Here is a 19,392-nt window from a genome sequence, read left to right as displayed (position 1 = left end):
TTCCTGAATATAAAAATACACATAAATAAACACTATCATCAACACATCTTTCGCCGTCATCCTCAGTCTTCGTCCGTGCGAAGGCACCTCAGCTTCCAGGATGTAAGGGCTGCAGGGAATGGAGTTCTGCTCGTCTTCACAGGAGTCCCTTCGAGACTTTCCCTGGCTTATAAACTATACGTCGGTGGGCGGACAGGCTTTATTATGGCCTTCTCACTCACGCACCAAATCCCAAAAATAATAAAATTTGTAATCCACAATAGTTCCTCGTTACTCCGACTGAGTCGTGCGTTTTAACCGGATCTTGCAGGGATTCTCTGGATCTGCTGTAACTTGCCAAGAATCGACTGCTGCTGGTTTAACCCTGGAGTGATGTATCCACGGAGTCACTTCGGCTACTTTTATTGCTGTAGGGGTAGACAAAAGAACAACATAAGGACCTCTCCACTTGGGCCCTAACGGTACATTATTCCACTCTTTAATCCACACTTGGTCTCCTGGATGATAACTATGAACAGGGGGATAAATATTCACAGGTAATCTATCTTGTACCCATTTCTGTACCTCCTCCATAGTCTTACCCAACTCTACAACCTGCTGCCGGGTAATTCCTTCTCCCAACTGACTCAAGTTCCCCCTTAAGTTACCAAGTACGGGAGGTGGTCGCCCATACATGATTTCAAAAGGAGAGAGGCCCATCCTTCTGGTAGGGGTACTGCGGATTCGCAATAAGGCTATGGGTAAGAGAACGTTCCACTTAAGTTGGGTTTCCTGACACATTTTAGCCAACTGATTCTTAATAGTTCTATTCATTCTCTCTACCTTACCAGAACTCTGGGGTCTATATGCTGTATGAAGCCTCCACTTTATACCAAGCATATGAGTCAGTTGTTGTAGGCACTGATGAACAAAAGCTGGACCATTGTCCGATCCTATAGAACAGGGTAGTCCATGTAGATATGGGTGAGTGTGTGAATCTGTATACATGTATGTGTATGTGTGTGTTTGTATGAATTATCCTTTTTTTTTTTTTTTTTTTTTTTTCTTTTCCTCTCTCATGCTTCCCCCTCCCTTTTTTTTTTTTTTTTTCCTCTCCCCTTCCACACACCAAGTCAGCAACTGTGCTCTAGCTAGGAGCTCAATTTGGAGTAGCTAGACAATGTATAATCCAGTGGAATATTATCCAGGGATTATTCCAAACTGGAGACCCTGTTTTCCTTTAAGGGATATAGGATTACTTGTATGTATGAATGTGTGCACCAGGGGCATATGGAGAGTGAAGTGGAGTGAAGTTCCCAAAATTATTACTATAGATTACAAAGGATCAGTAAAGATCTGCGAATATGGTTAGGGTGTTATCTATTAATGCCCAGGGTTTGAACACCCCCCAAAAGAGAGGATATTTATATGATACAATTAGGAAAAATAAAATAGACCTATGTTTCGTTCAGGAGACACATTGGCAGAAGCAGAAAAATAATTACTGGAAATTTTCTAAATTCCCAATAATTTTTACATCAGACTATATTAAAAAGAAGAGAGGAGTCGCAATAATAATTTCAGCACATATTAAATTCGAACTTATCATGGAAAAAAAAGATAACCAAGGTAGAAGTCTGATCCTAATCTGTAAGTTAAATGAAGAAATATATACACTAGTAAATCTATACGCACCAAATATCTACTCTAGTAAATTTTTTAAATCACTTTTTAAGGAAATCGAAAAAATCAAAAAAGGAACTTTATTAATAGCTGGGGATATGAATGTTACACCAGACGTAAAAATGGATAGAACACTAACTAATAAGAGTAATCATTATACAAGAAAAATAATTAATAATGCCAGATCATTTACTAATGCCATGATAGAACACGATCTATATGATATCTGGAGGGTTCATCACCCTAACACCAGGGATTATTCGTATTTTTCTCATGTACATAAAACCTATTCTAGAATAGACATTTTTCTAACAAATTCGTACAGATTACATAAGTTTGAGAATTCTAACATTGATAATATATCCTGGTCAGATCATGCACCGATAATAACTAATATTAAACAAAAAAATGACACCAAGGTAACTACACCTTGGAGGATGAAAGATGAAATTCTAGACTCACTATCTGGCCTAAAATACTTGAAAGACCAAGCAGAAGAATTTATAAGATTTAATGATAATAAAGAAGTATCTAATACTACTCTTTGGTGTACATATAAATGTTTCATGAGGGGAAATTTTATAAAAATTGGAGCAAAATTGAAAAAAGAACAGGGGAAAAATTTAACGGATCTCTATATAGAACTAGCCATATTAGAAAATACTAATAAAAAAGATTTCAATATATTAAAATTAAACAAAATTAAACAAATACAAACCCAAATTAAAATTAGTTTATCAAATAAAGTGAACAATGCAATTATAAGGTTAAAACAGCTGTGGTATCATGGAGAAAATAGAACGAGTAAAGTTTTTTCTGATAAACTAAAATTCAAAAAAAGACAACAAAGGATTACAAAGATCAAATATAACAACAAAGATCATTTATCCCCAATTGACATAGGGGAAGTATTTGGTCAATATTATAAGTCACTATATAACCTCCCAAAGATTACCTCAACGCCTGAAGAGATAGATACCTTCCTATCTACCTGTAAATTACCAAAAATTAATATAGAACAGATTAAAGATTTGGAATCTCCGATATCTATGACAGAGATTACCCATGCTATAAAAACACTCCGTAAAGGGAAAGCTCCGGGACCAGATGGTCTAACGGATTCCTTTTATAAAACATTTTCTACCCCTATTGCTTCTCTTCTCTTTAAAGTTTATAATGAAGTAAGAGACCAGAAAAAATTCCCCAACGAAATGTTACAAACAATGATTACTCCCATTCTAAAACCAGAGAAAGACCCACATTTTGTATCGAATTATAGACCTATTTCGTTATTAAACATTGATATAAAGATCTTTTCAAGGATAATAGCTGATAGAATAAAAAAAATTGTCCCGACTTTAATCCATCCAGATCAAGCCGGATTTATCATGGGTAGGAAAGGAGCTCATAATGTACGCAGACTCTTAAATTTAATACAGGTAATAGATGATAATAGGATCCCATCGTTGTTTGTGGCCGTGGATGCAGAGAAGGCCTTCGACAGGGTAAACTGGTTGTTCCTGTCGAGGGTCCTCAAAGCATTTGGGTTTCAAGATTTCATATATGATTTGATCTGGTCTCTTTATACTAACCCAACGGCGAGGGTTATGGGAAGGGGTATTGCATCTGAATGGTTTGATGTAAATAATGGTACACGCCAGGGATGTCCACTTGCCCCATTGCTATATGCTTTGACTATAGAACCACTCGCCTCAGCTATTAGATTAGACCAAAAAATTCAAGGGATTCATCTTGCCGGCAAACAAGTCAAGGTTCTATTATATGCAGATGATATAATTCTAACATTAACTGAATGCGAGGATTCATTATATCATTTTATGGAATTAATTGAGAAATATAGATCTATCTCTAATTATAAAATCAATGTAAATAAAACACAGGTGATATACACCAACTTACCAGAACAACAACTTCTAACTCTAAAATCTAAATTTTCATTTATTTGGTCGAGTGAGAGCATAAAATATTTGGGAGTTAAAATAAGCTTTGACTGGAACCAAATAATTAAAATTAATTACTACCCATTGCTCAAAGATATGAAAGATACGTTACTTAAATGGAATAATCTATACGTATCATGGATAGGGAAATCTAATGCGGTTAGACATTATTTACTACCCAAACTTGAATATATAATGAGAACCATTCCTATGAAAGTCCCAAAAGACATATTAAAAGAATATCAAAAAATATTTTCACAATACCTATGGGGGAAAAAAAAATCAAGAATAGCCCTCAAATACATAACTACAAAATTTAAGGACGGTGGAATATCATTCCCAGATGTGTATCAAATACATGACGCAATTATGTTCTCCCATATCCTAGAATGGAATAACGATAATATGGACAACTTGTGGATAGACCAAGAGCAAATCTCGAGTAATATATTTGATATTAAAATGTTATATTGGATTGATTCTTCAACATTCGCTAAATTAAAAATACAAAATAAGATAATACTGGATATTTTTTCTAATTTACAAACTTTGAAGAAGAAATTACAGATTACAGAACATCTAACTATAAATTCACCAATTGAAATAATACAAATATATATAGAGGACATTAACATTAAAAAATGGAAAGACAACGGTCTTGTAAAATTAGCTGATATTCTAAAACCAGATCTTAAAATAAAATCGTTTCAACAAATTCTTACTGACACAAAAGGACTTGATAACGAACATTTTACATATATTAGAATCAAACACTTTATACAATCTAAACCAGTACATAATATTTCACTTATAGATAATGTTCTTGGTATAGAACATAAGAATAATATGGTCTCAAAAATAAACAAGGTTCTATATAGTAGATACAATAAGGGAAAAATGAAATCTATGTTGAAATGGGAAAATGATATTGGAACTGAGTTTTCATTGGATCAATGGAGGGAGTCATTCGATTTGCTTGGAAAAGCGATTCATAGTATAAGTTTGTATGAATTACAGATTAAATTGGTCCATAGGTGGTATATGGTTCCAGCGAGAGTTGCAAGATTCCACTCTCCCACAGAACCTCTCTGTTGGAGATGCTTAAGATGTGACGGAACGTTTAGACACATATGGTGGGATTGCAATGCATTGGATTCTTTAAAGCAAGTGACATCCACAAAAATCAATACCATTCTCAAAATAACAATGGACCTTTCTCCACAACTATTCTTGCTACATATGAATATTCCTACTAAAATTAAAACTATAAAATATCTAATAATTCATATTCTAATGGCGGTTAAAATTTGTATCGCCAGATATTGGAAAACTGTAAATATTCCCTCATGGAGAGAGGTGGAATCCCAAATAGGATATCAACGTTTAATGGAGAAACAGGTATATAGAAACCTTAATATGACAAACAAACACATTAAGATATGGGAACCCTGGACAACTGAGATATCCACTAACCAATAACATAGAATATACTAAAAGAAACTGGTCCTTAAACTTATAAATTTCCGCGATATGCTCCCTAATGCCCCTGGTGCACTGTGTGAATGAACAATTTTCCACGTATGTTTTGTTTGTTTAGTCTGATAAGATATAACCAGGGGAGCTAGGCATCATTTACTAGCTAAATAGATTACGAGAGGGCAATTGACATGATGCTGATGCTCCATGGCCGGTCTTACGTTAAATTAAAATAATATAATAAAACGAATTTTGATGAAATCTTAAATAGAACTTTTTGTATATACAATAACATATGATGAATTGGCACCTACCCTATTCCTAAGCGATACCAACTCATGGGACAGAAGCCGTTCTGATGTAAAAAAAAAAAAAAAAAGAACAACATAAGGACCTCTCCACTTGGGCCCTAACGGTACATTATTCCACTCTTTAATCCACACTTGGTCTCCTGGATGATAACTATGAACAGGGGGATAAATATTCACAGGTAATCTATCTTGTACCCATTTCTGTACCTCCTCCATAGTCTTACCCAACTCTACAACCTGCTGCCGGGTAATTCCTTCTCCCAACTGACTCAAGTTCCCCCTTAAGTTACCAAGTACGGGAGGTGGTCGCCCATACATGATTTCAAAAGGAGAGAGGCCCATCCTTCTGGTAGGGGTACTGCGGATTCGCAATAAAGCTATGGGTAAGAGAACGTTCCACTTAAGTTGGGTTTCCTGACACATTTTAGCCAACTGATTCTTAATAGTTCTATTCATTCTCTCTACCTTACCAGAACTCTGGGGTCTATATGCTGTATGAAGCCTCCACTTTATACCAAGCATATGAGTCAGTTGTTGAAGGCACTGATGAACAAAAGCTGGACCATTGTCCGATCCTATAGAACAGGGTAGTCCATATCGGGGTATTATTTCTCGTAGCAGGAATCTCACAACTTCTCCTGCTTTCTCTGTACGAGTAGGACATGCTTCTACCCAGCCTGAATAGGTGCACACAATTACCAGCAGGTAACGATGTACACCCGATTTAGGCATCACTGTAAAGTCAATTTGTAAATCGGACATGGGGAGTCCCCCCATAAACTGGACTCCTGGTGGCTTTACTGGTCCTTGTCTTGCATTATTTTTAGCACACGTTACACATCTTCGTACAATGGCCTGAGTCAAGTTGGACAATCTTGGTATGTAGAAATGTTTTCTGAGAGATTCTTCTGTACTGTCTCTCCCAGAATGTGTCCCGTTGTGATAATTTTGGACAATTTCTACCGCTAGAGATGCTGGTATGACTATTCTTCCATCTTCTAGCTGATACCACTTGTTCTCCAAATACTTTCCTGGTTCAGTCTTTAACCACTCCTCTTCTTGAGCTGTATAAACTGGAGTCCATTGGGACAATGGAGTTGGTATAAGAGCAGCTATATGCCCCACATATTCCTGTCTTCCTGATTCAGCAGCACGCTTAGCTGCACTATCTGCCATCCGATTTCCTTTGGTTACATCACCATCTCCTCTCAGATGCGCTCGACAATGTATGATACCGACTTCTTTCGGCTCCCACACTGCTTCCAATAGTTGTAGGATTTCAGCTGCGTACTTGATTTCTTTGCCTTCTGAATTCAGTAGTCCTCTTTCTTTATACAAAGCTCCGTGGGCATGAGTGGTTAAAAACGCATATTTGGAGTCCGTGTAGATGTTCACTCTTAAACCTTCAGCCAATTGTAACGCTCGTGTCAGTGCTATCAATTCTGCCTTTTGTGCTGATGTTCCTTTCGCCAGTGGCCGAGCTTCTATCACCTTGTCTATTGTTGTCACTGCATATCCTGCATAGCGGATCCCTTCTTTCACATAACTACTGCCGTCGGTATAATATTGAACATCGGGGTTCTGGATGGGAAAATCACGAAGATCTGGTCTACTTGAGAATACTTCATCCATTACTTCCAAACAATCATGTTGACTTTCAGTAGGTTGTGGCAAAAGGGTAGCTGGATTTAAGGTGTTTACAGTCTCTAAATGCACTCTTGGGTTTTCACACAACATTGCTTGATACTTGGTCATACGGCTGTTACTAAACCAATGATTTCCTTTGTAATCCAACAACGTCTGTACTGCATGTGGGACTCGTACATAAAGTTCTTGACCCAGAGTGAGTTTATCGGCTTCAGCTACTAGCAGGGCGGCTGCAGCTACGGCTCTTAGACAAGGTGGAAGTCCGCTGGCCACTGCATCCAATTGCTTAGACATGTAGGCAACAGGTCTTTGCCATGATCCCAAGTACTGTGTCAATACTCCCACAGCCATTCTTCTTTGCTCATGTACATACAGGTAGAATGGTCGTGTGTGATCAGGTAGACCTAATGCTGGGGCACTCATCAAAGCCTTCTTCACATCTTCAAATGCCGTTTGCTGTTCTTGGGTCCATAAGAAGGGGTCGTGCTCTGTACCTTTGATAGCTGCGTACAGAGGTTTTGCCAGTATCGCGTAGCTGGGAATCCATATCCTACAGAAGCCTGCTGCCCCCAAGAATTCTCGCACTTGTCTTCTATTCTTGGGTATCGGTATTTGGCACACAGCTTCTTTTCTCTCTGGCCCCATAATTCTTTGACCTTCAGAGATATGGAATCCCAGATATTTGACAGTTGGCAAACACAACTGAGCCTTCTTTCTAGACACCTTGTATCCTGCCTTCCAGAGAATGTGTAGTAGATCGTGCGTTGCTTGCTGACAGATTTCTTTTGTAACTGCTGCTATCAACAAGTCATCTACATATTGTAACAATACACACTCTCCTGGGATGGACTCGAAATCCAGTAAATCTTGACTTAGAGCTGAACCAAATAGGGTAGGTGAATTTTTAAACCCTTGGGGCAGTCTTGTCCAAGTCATTTGGCGTTTTGAGCCCGTTACAGCGTTCTCCCATTGGAAAGCGAAAATACATTGACTTTCTGCGGCAATTCGGAGGCAAAAGAAGGCATCTTTGAGGTCTAAGACTGTAAAGTAAGTAGCCCCGCCCGGAATTAAAGCAAGCAGGTTATATGGATTGGGTACAACTGGATGTATACTAACAACCGCATCATTGACTGCTCTCAAGTCCTGCACAGGTCGATACTCATCTGTACCGGGCTTTTGAACAGGCAGCAATGGGGTGTTCCAGGGGGAAGTACAGAATTTTAGGATACCATACCGTATGAACTTATCCAGATAAGATTGGATGTTCTTCTTAGCCTTCTGCGGGATGTGGTATTGTCTTAGGCTTACTGGATAAACCCCAAGTTTTAGTTCAATTTTTATAGGTGGAATATTGCGGGCCAGTCCTGGTGGGTTGTTCTCTGCCCAAACTCCTGGTATGTTGAATAATGACTCATCACTCCTAGGGTTTTGGCTAGTCAACGCTGTATAAAGTCGCCACTCTTCTTCCTTTGGTACGGATAATGTCATGATACCTGAAGGTCCATTAAACTTTAAGGATGTTGTTCCATTTGGTAGGAACGTAATCTGCGCTTGTAATTTTGATAGCATATCACGTCCCAGCAATTGGACTGGACATTCAGGCATATAAAGGAATTGATGTTTTACTACGTGGCTGTCAGGGTACCTGAGGCCTCTACCTCTAAGGGAGGTAGAGACTTGGTGGTGTATCCGTCCAGGCGAGCTGTCTCCTCCGTTCCTCGCGGTTCATCCAGTCACTTAAACACCGGCCGCGAGGAATCCACGTCCTTTTCTAGCAGGACGCTCAATACGTGACGTCATGACGCTAGCACGAGCAATCTGTCACTCAAGTGTCCGATATCCAATCGGTACTTTTCAGAGGCGTGATTTCCATCCAGAACCAGGGTATTTAAGCTTACTCCTTACTTCAGCTCATTGCCCTGTCGTGGTTCTAGCTTGTCTAGTCACTCAGTGCTCTGGTATTCTAGTTTGCTCTTTTGGTTTTGACTCGGCTCGTTGTACTACCCTGTTTCTCTGTTATCCCTTGACCCGGCTTGTCTCTCGCTTATCTGTCTTCTCGTTCCCTCGACCTCGGCTTGCCTCTGACTATTCTTTACTCTCGGTACGTTAGTCCGGCCATTCTAAGGCCCGGTATACGTACCTTTCCACTCTTTGTACTCTGCGTGTTGGATCCCTGTCCCGATCCTGACATTACGACAGGGCCAATGGATCCTGCAGGTACAAACAGTCAGCTTGGTTCTTCGGATCCCAGGTTTGACGCCATGGAACATAGGATGGATCAGATGGCTTTGGCACTACAGGCACTTTTGTCTCGTGCTAGTAATCCACCTGAGGAGACACGTACTCCTTCTATCTCTCCTGCAGTCTCAGGTCTAGAGGTTGCCACTGTAGGTGCTTCTTCCCGTATTACCCCACCAGTACGTTATGGCGGGTCACCGGAGAAGTGTCGTGGCTTTCTAAACCAGATTAGCATCCATTTCGAACTACAACCCCGCTCTTATCCTACAGATAGAGCAAAGGTGGGATTTATTATTACTCTGCTCATTGAAAAAGCTTTGAGATGGGCCAATCCTTTATGGGAGAATGATAATCCACTCGTCTATAATTATAATGCCTTTGTAGCTGCGTTTAGAAGAACTTTTGACCCTCCTGGCAGAAAGGTCAATGCAGCTAGATTAATGTTGCGCCTTAAACAGGAAAATCGAACACTTGTGGATTATGCACTAGAGTTCAGATCCTTGGCGGCAGAAGTTAAGTGGAACGAACAGGCTTATATAGATGTGTTTCTGAATGGGTTATCAGATGTAATTCTTGACGAGGTCGCTACTAGAGAACTCCCTGAAAATTTGGAGGATTTAATTTCTTTTATATCTCGTATTGATGAACGCTTAAGAGAGAGGCAGAACACTCGAGATAGGACCCGTAGACCCTCCTTTAAACTAGCGCCTACCTTTCAAATCTCTGAGTTCGAGGACTTACGTATTCCTGAACCTATGCAGATAGGCAGTACTCATCTCACTGAAAGGGAGAGACAGTACAGGAGAAGGGAGGGTTTATGTATGTATTGTGGAGTCAGGGGTCATTTACGCCTAAATTGTCCCAATCGTTCGGGAAACGCTCGCACCTAAGTTCCTCTAGAGGACAGGCCTTGGGTGTTTCTACTTTGTCCTCTATTCACAACTACAAGGAGCTCAGGCTTGTGTTACCCGTTTCTTTAAAGTGGGAGAAGGGAGTAGTTAAGACTATGGCACTAATCGATTCTGGAGCTGCTGAGAGCTTTATAGATCAGGGTTTTGCTGCCAAGCATGCTATTCCATCCCAGTTAAAAGAGACACCTCTGGCTGTTGAGGCCATCGATGGTAGACCGTTACTTGAGCCTGTTATTTTTCATGAGACCATACCGATTAACTTGACTGTTGGCATCCTGCATAAAGAGGATATATCCTTGATGCTCATTTCTTCTCCGTCTATTCCCATAGTTCTGGGGTACTCCTGGCTGAGGAGACACAACCCTATTATTAATTGGGAATCAGGGGAGATAGTTTCGTGGGGAGAGAATTGTCAAGAAAAATGCTTGCGGAAGGTCTTACCTCTTGGATTGACTAATACATCGAATACCTCTGACAATCCTACAGAGACACAAATTCCGTCTCAGTATCTAGATTTAAAGGCAGTATTTGACAAAAAGAAAGCCGATACCTTACCCCCACACAGGTCCTTCGATTGCAAAATTAACCTACTCCCTGGTACCATGCCTCCCAGAGGTCATGTATACCCATTATCTATAAAGGAGAACTCAGTCCTAGAGGAATATATTCACGAGAATTTAGACAAGGGATTCATCAGGAGGTCCTCCTCCCCTGCCGGGGCTGGATTTTTTTTTGTTAAAAAGAAAGATGGTTCTTTGAGACCTTGTATTGATTATCGAGGCCTGAATAAGATAACCATTAAAAATGCCTACCCGATTCCCTTGATCACCGAACTCTTCGATCGTTTGAAGGGCTCTACAATTTTCACCAAGTTAGACCTCAGAGGGGCATATAACTTGGTGAGAATCCAGCAGGGACATGAGTGGATGACGGCATTCAATACTCGATATGGCCACTATGAATATACCGTCATGCCTTTTGGGTTATGCAATGCACCAGCAGTATTCCAAGATCTGATTAATGAGGTTCTTAGGGAATTTCAGCAAGAGTGCGTCATTGTATACCTAGATGATATACTCATTCATTCTAGTGACATTGAGATTCATCACAAACAAGTCAGGAGGGTTTTGCACAAGCTTCTCCAGCATGGCTTGTACTGCAAGTTGGAGAAATGTAGCTTTGATCAAACCCAGGTAACCTTTCTCGGCTATGTGATCTCTGGGGAGGGATTTAAGATGGATCCGGATAAGCTCCAATCCATTCTAGAGTGGCCTTTACCCACAGGTCTTAAAGCCATACAGAGATTTATTGGTTTTTCCAATTATTATAGGCGCTTTATTAAGGGCTATTCTTCCATTATTGCACCTATCACTAACATGACCAAACAGGGGGCTGACACTAAGAATTGGACTACTGAAGCTCTCCTTGCGTTCAAGACTCTCAAGGAGCTTTTCGCTTCCGCTCCAATTTTAGTTCACCCTGACACTTCTCTGCCATTTTTGCTCGAGGTAGACGCATCAGAGACTGGTTTAGGTGCTGTTCTATCTCAAAGGTTGGGTGTTGATAAACCATTACATCCATGTGGATTTTTCTCTAAAAAATTGACCGGTACTGAAAGCAGGTATGACATTGGTGACAGAGAATTACTAGCGGTTATCAAGGCTTTGAAAGAATGGAGACATTTATTGGAGGGTACATTACATCCTGTTACCATCCTGACAGACCACAAAAACTTGTCTTATATCGGAGAGGCCAAGCGTCTGTCCTCCAGGCAGGCTCGTTGGTCGTTGTTTCTTACCCATTTCAATTACGTTCTGACTTACAGACCTGGCTCAAAGAACTCTAAAGCCGATGCGCTATCTCGCCAATATGAACCCTCTGCTTCAGTTGAACCACTTTTGTCTTCCATTGTACCCAAATGCAATATTATTGCTAATACCAGTCTCAAAATTCATTCCCCGCTACTTGACCAGATCTTGAAGTCACAACATCTAGCTCCCGGAAACACTCCTGAGGGAAGAAACTTTGTTCCTCCTGAACTTCAACTGGAGCTCTTACAATGTTTTCATGAAAGTAAAATAGCTGGTCATCCTGGTATTCGCAAGACGTACTCTCTGATATCCAAAGATTTCTGGTGGCCTTCACTTCGTAAGGATATTGAGGAGTTCGTCGCAGCTTGTGAGACTTGTGCCAAGACTAAACTATCTCATGCATCCCCATGTGGCCTGTTACACCCCTTGGACATTCCTGAGAAACCTTGGTCCTGTTTGTCCATTGACTTTATCGTTGATTTGCCTGCTTCCAAAAGACAGACTGTTATTCTCACGGTGGTGGATAGATTTACCAAGATGGCCCATTTCGTGCCATTACCTAAACTTCCGACTTCCCCTGAATTGGCGGAGATTTTTGCGAGAGAAGTTTTTCGCCTACATGGGATCCCTTCAGAGATTGTTTCTGATAGAGGTTCTCAATTTGTCTCACGTTTCTGGAGATCCTTTTGTTCTCAAATGGGCATCAAATTGAACTTTTCCTCTGCCTATCACCCTCAGTCTAACGGAGCTGCTGAACGTACTAATCAAAAGATCGAACAGTATCTGCGTTGCTTTGTTTCCGAACACCAGGACGATTGGGTCGGTCTGATTCCTTGGGCGGAGTTCGCACACAATAACCTTGTTTGCGATTCAACTCGCTCTAGCCCTTTCTTCATGAACTATGGCTTTCATCCTTCGATTTTTCCTTCGGTTTCCTCTTCTCAGGGGATACCGTCGGTTGATGATCATGTCGCCAACCTGAAGAAATTATGGGATCAAACTCGACAAATTCTATTACATAGTTCCTCGCTGTTCAAGAAACACGCTGACAAACATAGAAGAGCGGCTCCTGTTTTTGTTCCTGGGGATAGGGTATGGTTGAGTACTAAGAATATTCGCCTAAAAGTTCCGTCCATGAAATTTGCTCCTCGTTACATAGGTCCTTACAGGGTTCTCACTCGTATCAATCCGGTTGCGTATCGCCTTGCTCTGCCACCTGCCTTACGCATTCCTAACTCTTTTCATGTCTCCTTGTTGAAACCCCTCATTTGCAACAAATTCTCATCTAAGGTCTCCTCGCCTCGTCCTGTTCAGGTGGAGGGTCGGGAGGAGTACGAGGTCAGCTCCATCATTGACTCCAGAATTTCAAGAGGAAAATTGCAATATCTGGTCAACTGGAGGGGATATGGTCCTGAGGAGAGGAGTTGGGTACCTCAGGAGGACGTCCATGCTTCTCGCCTTCGCAGAGCATTTCACCTTCGCTTCCCATCTCGCCCCGGTTCATTCCGCCCGGTGGGCGTATCTGAGAGGGGGGGTACTGTCAGGGTACCTGAGGCCTCTACCTCTAAGGGAGGTAGAGACTTGGTGGTGTATCCGTCCAGGCGAGCTGTCTCCTCCGTTCCTCGCGGTTCATCCAGTCACTTAAACACCGGCCGCGAGGAATCCACGTCCTTTTCTAGCAGGACGCTCAATACGTGACGTCATGACGCTAGCACGAGCAATCTGTCACTCAAGTGTCCGATATCCAATCGGTACTTTTCAGAGGCGTGATTTCCATCCAGAACCAGGGTATTTAAGCTTACTCCTTACTTCAGCTCATTGCCCTGTCGTGGTTCTAGCTTGTCTAGTCACTCAGTGCTCTGGTATTCTAGTTTGCTCTTTTGGTTTTGACTCGGCTCGTTGTACTACCCTGTTTCTCTGTTATCCCTTGACCCGGCTTGTCTCTCGCTTATCTGTCTTCTCGTTCCCTCGACCTCGGCTTGCCTCTGACTATTCTTTACTCTCGGTACGTTAGTCCGGCCATTCTAAGGCCCGGTATACGTACCTTTCCACTCTTTGTACTCTGCGTGTTGGATCCCTGTCCCGATCCTGACAGTGGCCTCCCAATGTACAGAGTCGACTTTTAAGAACCGGTTTTTCAGCACTTCTTCCAGTTGCTCCTATTACAGTAATAGTCCTTCCAGATGGAGGAGCAACTAGATTAGTCACCACTGAATGTTCAGCACCAGTGTCGATCATGAACGCACTCCTTTTTCCCCCTATTGATACATCGACCATAGGCTCCGCCTGACCAAGGGGGATGGAGCCCGGTCGGTATCAATAGTCCTCCATGACCGTGTCAGCCAATCCTACAAAGTCCCTGCCTTCTCTATCGCGGGACCTTTGCGCTGCTGGGATATACCTATCTTCCCTAACACTTCCTCTGTCCCCATTGCTCCCTCTATTACCATTACTCCCTCCGGGGCCTCCTCTACCTCTCGCTCTGCCTCTAAAGTTTCCGTAACCTGCCCTGGGTTGGTCTCTCTCGTACTGCTCTCTTTGTGGACATTCGTTCCTCCAATGCCCTTCTTCCTTGCAATACGCGCACTGATTCCTACTCAAAGGCTCCCTATTCCATCTACTATCGCCTCTATCTGGGCCCCGTCTATCTACGCCTGCGATCGCTACCGCTAGCATGTCTGCCTTTCTACGCATCTTGCGCTCTTCCTCTTTCTTACTTTCTGTTTCCCTATTCATGTATACCTTATTCGCTACCTCCATTAGTTGGGTGATGGACATACCTGCAAACCCTTCTAACTTCTGTAGCTTGCGCTTAATATCTCCGTAAGCTTGGCTGACAAAGGCGGAGTTCACCATTCGGGAATTATCTGCGTCTTCCGGATTAAAGGGGGTATACAAGCGGTATGCCTCCAATAATCGGTCATAAAAGACACTGGGCGCTTCATCACTTTTCTGAATCACCTCAACTGTCTTCGACATATTAATGGCTTTCTTTCCTCCGGCTTTCATGCCAGCAATTATAGCGTCTCTATAGGCTCTGAGTTGAACCATATCAGCACCATTTACATTCCAATCGGGATCGGTGTTGGGATAATGTGTTGCGGCCCATGCTGATGGATTTGCTTGGTTTAAAGTACGGGCTTTATCCTCTAGTGCTTTAATGGCCGCTTGATTAATTCTTGTCCTTTCCTCATTGTTGAATAAAGTCATTAATAATTGCTGGCAATCAGCCCATGTCGGGTTATGTGTCTGTACTATTGAGGTGAACAGATCAGTCATAGCTTGTGGTTTCTCAGTATACGAGGAATTGTGGGTCTTCCAATTTAAGAGATCGGTTGTCGTGAACGGGACATATACAAAGACTGGGTCAGCATGTGCCATTTGGCCTGCGGCATCGATATAGGCTGACCCAGGATTCAGACGAAGAGGCATCTGATAGTGTTTTAATTGTTGGGCACCGGTCAGTTGTCGGGTCTGTATGGGGCTACGTGGAGGGGCGTCAGTCATAGGTTCCAGTCGGGGAGAAATAGGGTATGGGGATGTGGGAGCTTGGTTTTGGGAAAAGGTTGTAAATAAAACACTTCGAGCCGAGCTAGAAGAAGCTTGACCGGAAGTCTGAAGTGGCGCCAAATCAGGATATTCGGATTTAATGGGGGTTGGTTCTGATTCCGGAAGGGGAGATTTAGTACGAGGGGGGGTGGATTCTGTACTGGAGGAGGAAGCGGAAGTGGATGAGGGTAATGAGGGGAGGGTTGCAGGACTTCCTGCATTTGCGTCACTTCCTCTTAACGGAAAGTAAGGGGGCGGCAAAGGGATCTCGGACTCAGGGGGCGTGTCCAAAATGGGCCTAACACCAGTCCTAGTGGACAAACAAGTCCTAGCTACCATGAGGCGACATTGCTCCTCGTGGCATGTCTGGAGCCATTTTGGTGAGTCATTTACGGCCTGTCTCCAACAATCAATATAAGGAAACTGGCCGTAAAGTTCAGGCCTACCCGATACAGCCACGTGTAAGCGCTGTACCAGAGTTGGATCCAAACTGCCACGTGGCGGCCATGCCGCAACCAAAGTAGGCCACTCCCTAGTACACAAAGTGACCAAACGTACAGGAGACATTTTAACCCCAAAATCACAAGTTTTGAATCCCTTTTAAAGTTCTTCACCATACAACCTAAGGGATCCGGAATCGTTGACTGCGACGCGCCCATACTTATCAATGGAACGTCACTGACAACGAATACTATGCACGCGTACTATTCAACAGTCACACCCGTTTCCTCTGGCAACAGCACCACGTGGTACAGTTACCAAGTGAAACGTATACAATAACACAATAAACACTCAGGGAATTCCCGTACACACACAGCTGTTACACCAGTCACTAGATAATCAATATTATGCCCTTTGGCGAAACTATACAGTCACCCACGCTATAATTCTCTATATACGAATTACCCGTCTATAACACACCCCAGTAACATCGTCTTTTACAAATAGCGGTTACAGTACGGTTAGCATAGGTCAAAGCACAAGTTAAGGTCACAATACAATTATTAGTGGTTATGGTGTTAAACATGCAATGGACGACAATGATTAGTACTTATATACAGTGTCAGTAAATATACAGGGTTATGGTACCGTGCACTATAATACAGCAACACACTATTAACACTCCCGCTAGACGGCTGAGCTCGCGCTATCTAACAAGATATACACTTTACTAAACAATCTTTATCACATTTACAATTCCCAACTAAACTATTGGCCAGTACCTTGATGGACTACCTAAAACTATATACACCCGTTTTGGTTAGCCACACTGCCCAAGCACCACATATAGCGAGCTAGAGGACCGAATTTACACAGGCGCCTCTTAGTCGATTACTATCAAAAATCTAGTGGGTTCCAAATTTACACGCCTTCCCACTTAGCCAAGATAGGTTGAGAGCTAGCGAACCGAATTTACACAGGCGCCGCTTAGTCTCCCGGTCCCTCCGACCTAGCGAACGTAATATACACCCTAGAACGCTAGTCTAGACAAGACACCGGTGTCCGGCTAGGGCTATTTACACAGGACCCCGCCTGACTAACCAAATCAAACGGTCTGACTAAAGAGCGTTCGATTGAGCGGTGCGCCTTCGCTCCTTCCCTCCGACAGAGGGGGCAGATTCCATACATAAATAACCCCTTATGGGCCTACCGCACAATCGGTATACCCCTAGTGGGTCTGCCGTCTAAAACAGCAGTTGTCTTACCTCCTCGTTCCTGAACCTGAGTTCACACTCATCGACGGGGACACCCCAGCACTTCTCACGTAGAGGCCGATGATCTCCTGGACAACAGACCAGTGGCGCCGAGACGAAGGGAGGTCCACGCAGAAGTTCAGGGGTGCAGCCGTAGAGAACGTGGGCAAAGATAGACCGTCTCACGCCTCTGCCTCTCAGCTACCGTTGAACGATGAGCTTCCCGGCCAATGCACCAAATGATACCGGAGAAACTGACGGAAGCGAAGCACAGAGAGATGGACACAGGTTTCTTCAGGAAGGAAGAGATTCTTTATTGGATCACCGATCGGGACTCAGAGGGACTAATGTCACCAAAATACCACAAGTTCTGAGCCCCGGACAATAGTGCAGGCTCCTTATATAGGCACATAACTCCTCCCATATTAAGCTCCACCCGCACATTCTCTTGACCAATCAATACAAATAAGAATTAACTTCCTGCTTGACCGCATGGCTTGTCCAGCACAATGGAGGAGGGGAATACTACATCCTGTATTCTCGCACATGCTCCGTACACTACTGATCGTATCTTGCCTCGTGCAACCAACTGATCGATACGTCAGCATATGCACGTACACATGCCACGTGGTAATCTCGGCCTACTAAATTTATTTTTACCGAGATTCCACCACACTACTTTTACTCTTACCACGTTTTGATCTGCAATCCCCCCCCCCCTTTTATTACAAACACCAAAAACAACGCTGTATTATGTGCCAATTCTTATTACGTGTCACCATAAAAAGAAATTCCCTGCCTTCTTCTTCAACCTTCCTTCTATTATATCAATATATCAGGGGTCTCTTTTTCCCTTTATTCTCTCCTTCTCATTCCTTTACTTCTTTTCCTTCTTTCTTTTATAAGAGAACAAAACTTAACTTGCCAAAACATGAGCCGCTCTAAACACTGCTTTCTCTCCTCCTTTATTTTATCCCCTTTTTTCTATCTTTTCCTTTTTATCTTTTAAAAAATTTTTATTTTCTTTTATCTTCCTTATGACAATGTCCAAATGTAAGGCTGAGCTAGTTAGCCCACTAATTATTATTATTAGCCAACAACAATTCTCTCCTTCTTCTGCCTATAACTTTTTTCTCCTATTTTACAAGTGCTCTGCTCCGCTTCTGCCTGTCCCTGCTATCGTGCATCAGCTCCCACTCCTCCCCTTCCTCTTGCCACGTGTTACATTCGCTCGTGTTGGCACGTTCTCACGCGCATGCACGCGTTCTCTTGTTCGCGTGCATTGGTGCTTTCATGTGCGTTTGTGCACTTGCACCCGCCCACTCTCTCGATGAAAGGAGGATTCAGCTTATTGTGGCGCAGAACCCCATACCGCCCACCTGGAATCCTGAAACGCCCACTAGTGGGCGGTAGGGACCAGGTTGACGACCCCTGCCCTAGATCCTTCGTAGACATCGGAGGGAGCACACTGGAGGTATCCCTAAACTGTAATTTAAACACTGCATTTTCTATGACCGGATCCACATCTGGATTGACTTTTCTCTCACAGGGGTCCACGTCTGGATTGCCCTTATACTTGAGGAGAACCAATTTATTGCATTGCAACAAAAAACAGAGAATATAAGAACTCTGAGAACAGACAAAAGCTTAGAGAACCTCAGTAGCTTGCCCTTCGATAAATCCCCGCTCAGGTCTCAAATTAGTTTTTGCTCACTTGTGCCATTACAGAGAAATCATATTCTGAAGCATATCAGACTGACCCCACCCAAAAAGGCAGTCCAGAACCAAAATGCCAGCAAGTTCTCTCTATACAAGATATACAGCAACCTCAGACAATACAGACAGTCATTTAGCCTTTTTAGGGGCTCGTCAGTGAGGTTTAGCTGATACCCCTCTAAGCACATTGAGCACGGGGTCCATGTCTGGATTATCCTTTTAACTTGGGGAGAGAAAAGTTAATGCATTGCAACAAAAATATGCAAATCTTAAATTACAGTATAGTATGGAATAGACAACAGAATCGTTAGCATTGCATTCTGCAATACGTTCTGCAAGTCCAAATGGAATTCTGTCCAATCACAGTATAGCATGCAATGTAAATGTACTCTCATAACCACATTTTAAAATGAAAT

At 42.6% G+C, this 19,392-nt stretch overlaps 1 protein-coding gene across 1 annotated transcript in view; it reads left to right on the top strand.

Moving 5' to 3' along the window:
• Positions 1-19,392, top strand: part of CCDC81 (coiled-coil domain containing 81) — a 367,311-nt gene that overhangs the window by 222,651 nt on the left and 125,268 nt on the right. The window lies entirely within an intron of this gene.

The sequence above is a fragment of the Pelobates fuscus genome, chromosome 1, assembly GCF_036172605.1.
Source record: "Pelobates fuscus isolate aPelFus1 chromosome 1, aPelFus1.pri, whole genome shotgun sequence".
NCBI classification, from domain to species: Eukaryota; Metazoa; Chordata; class Amphibia; order Anura; family Pelobatidae; genus Pelobates; species Pelobates fuscus.
This window is presented reverse-complemented; position numbering and strand designations above follow the sequence as displayed.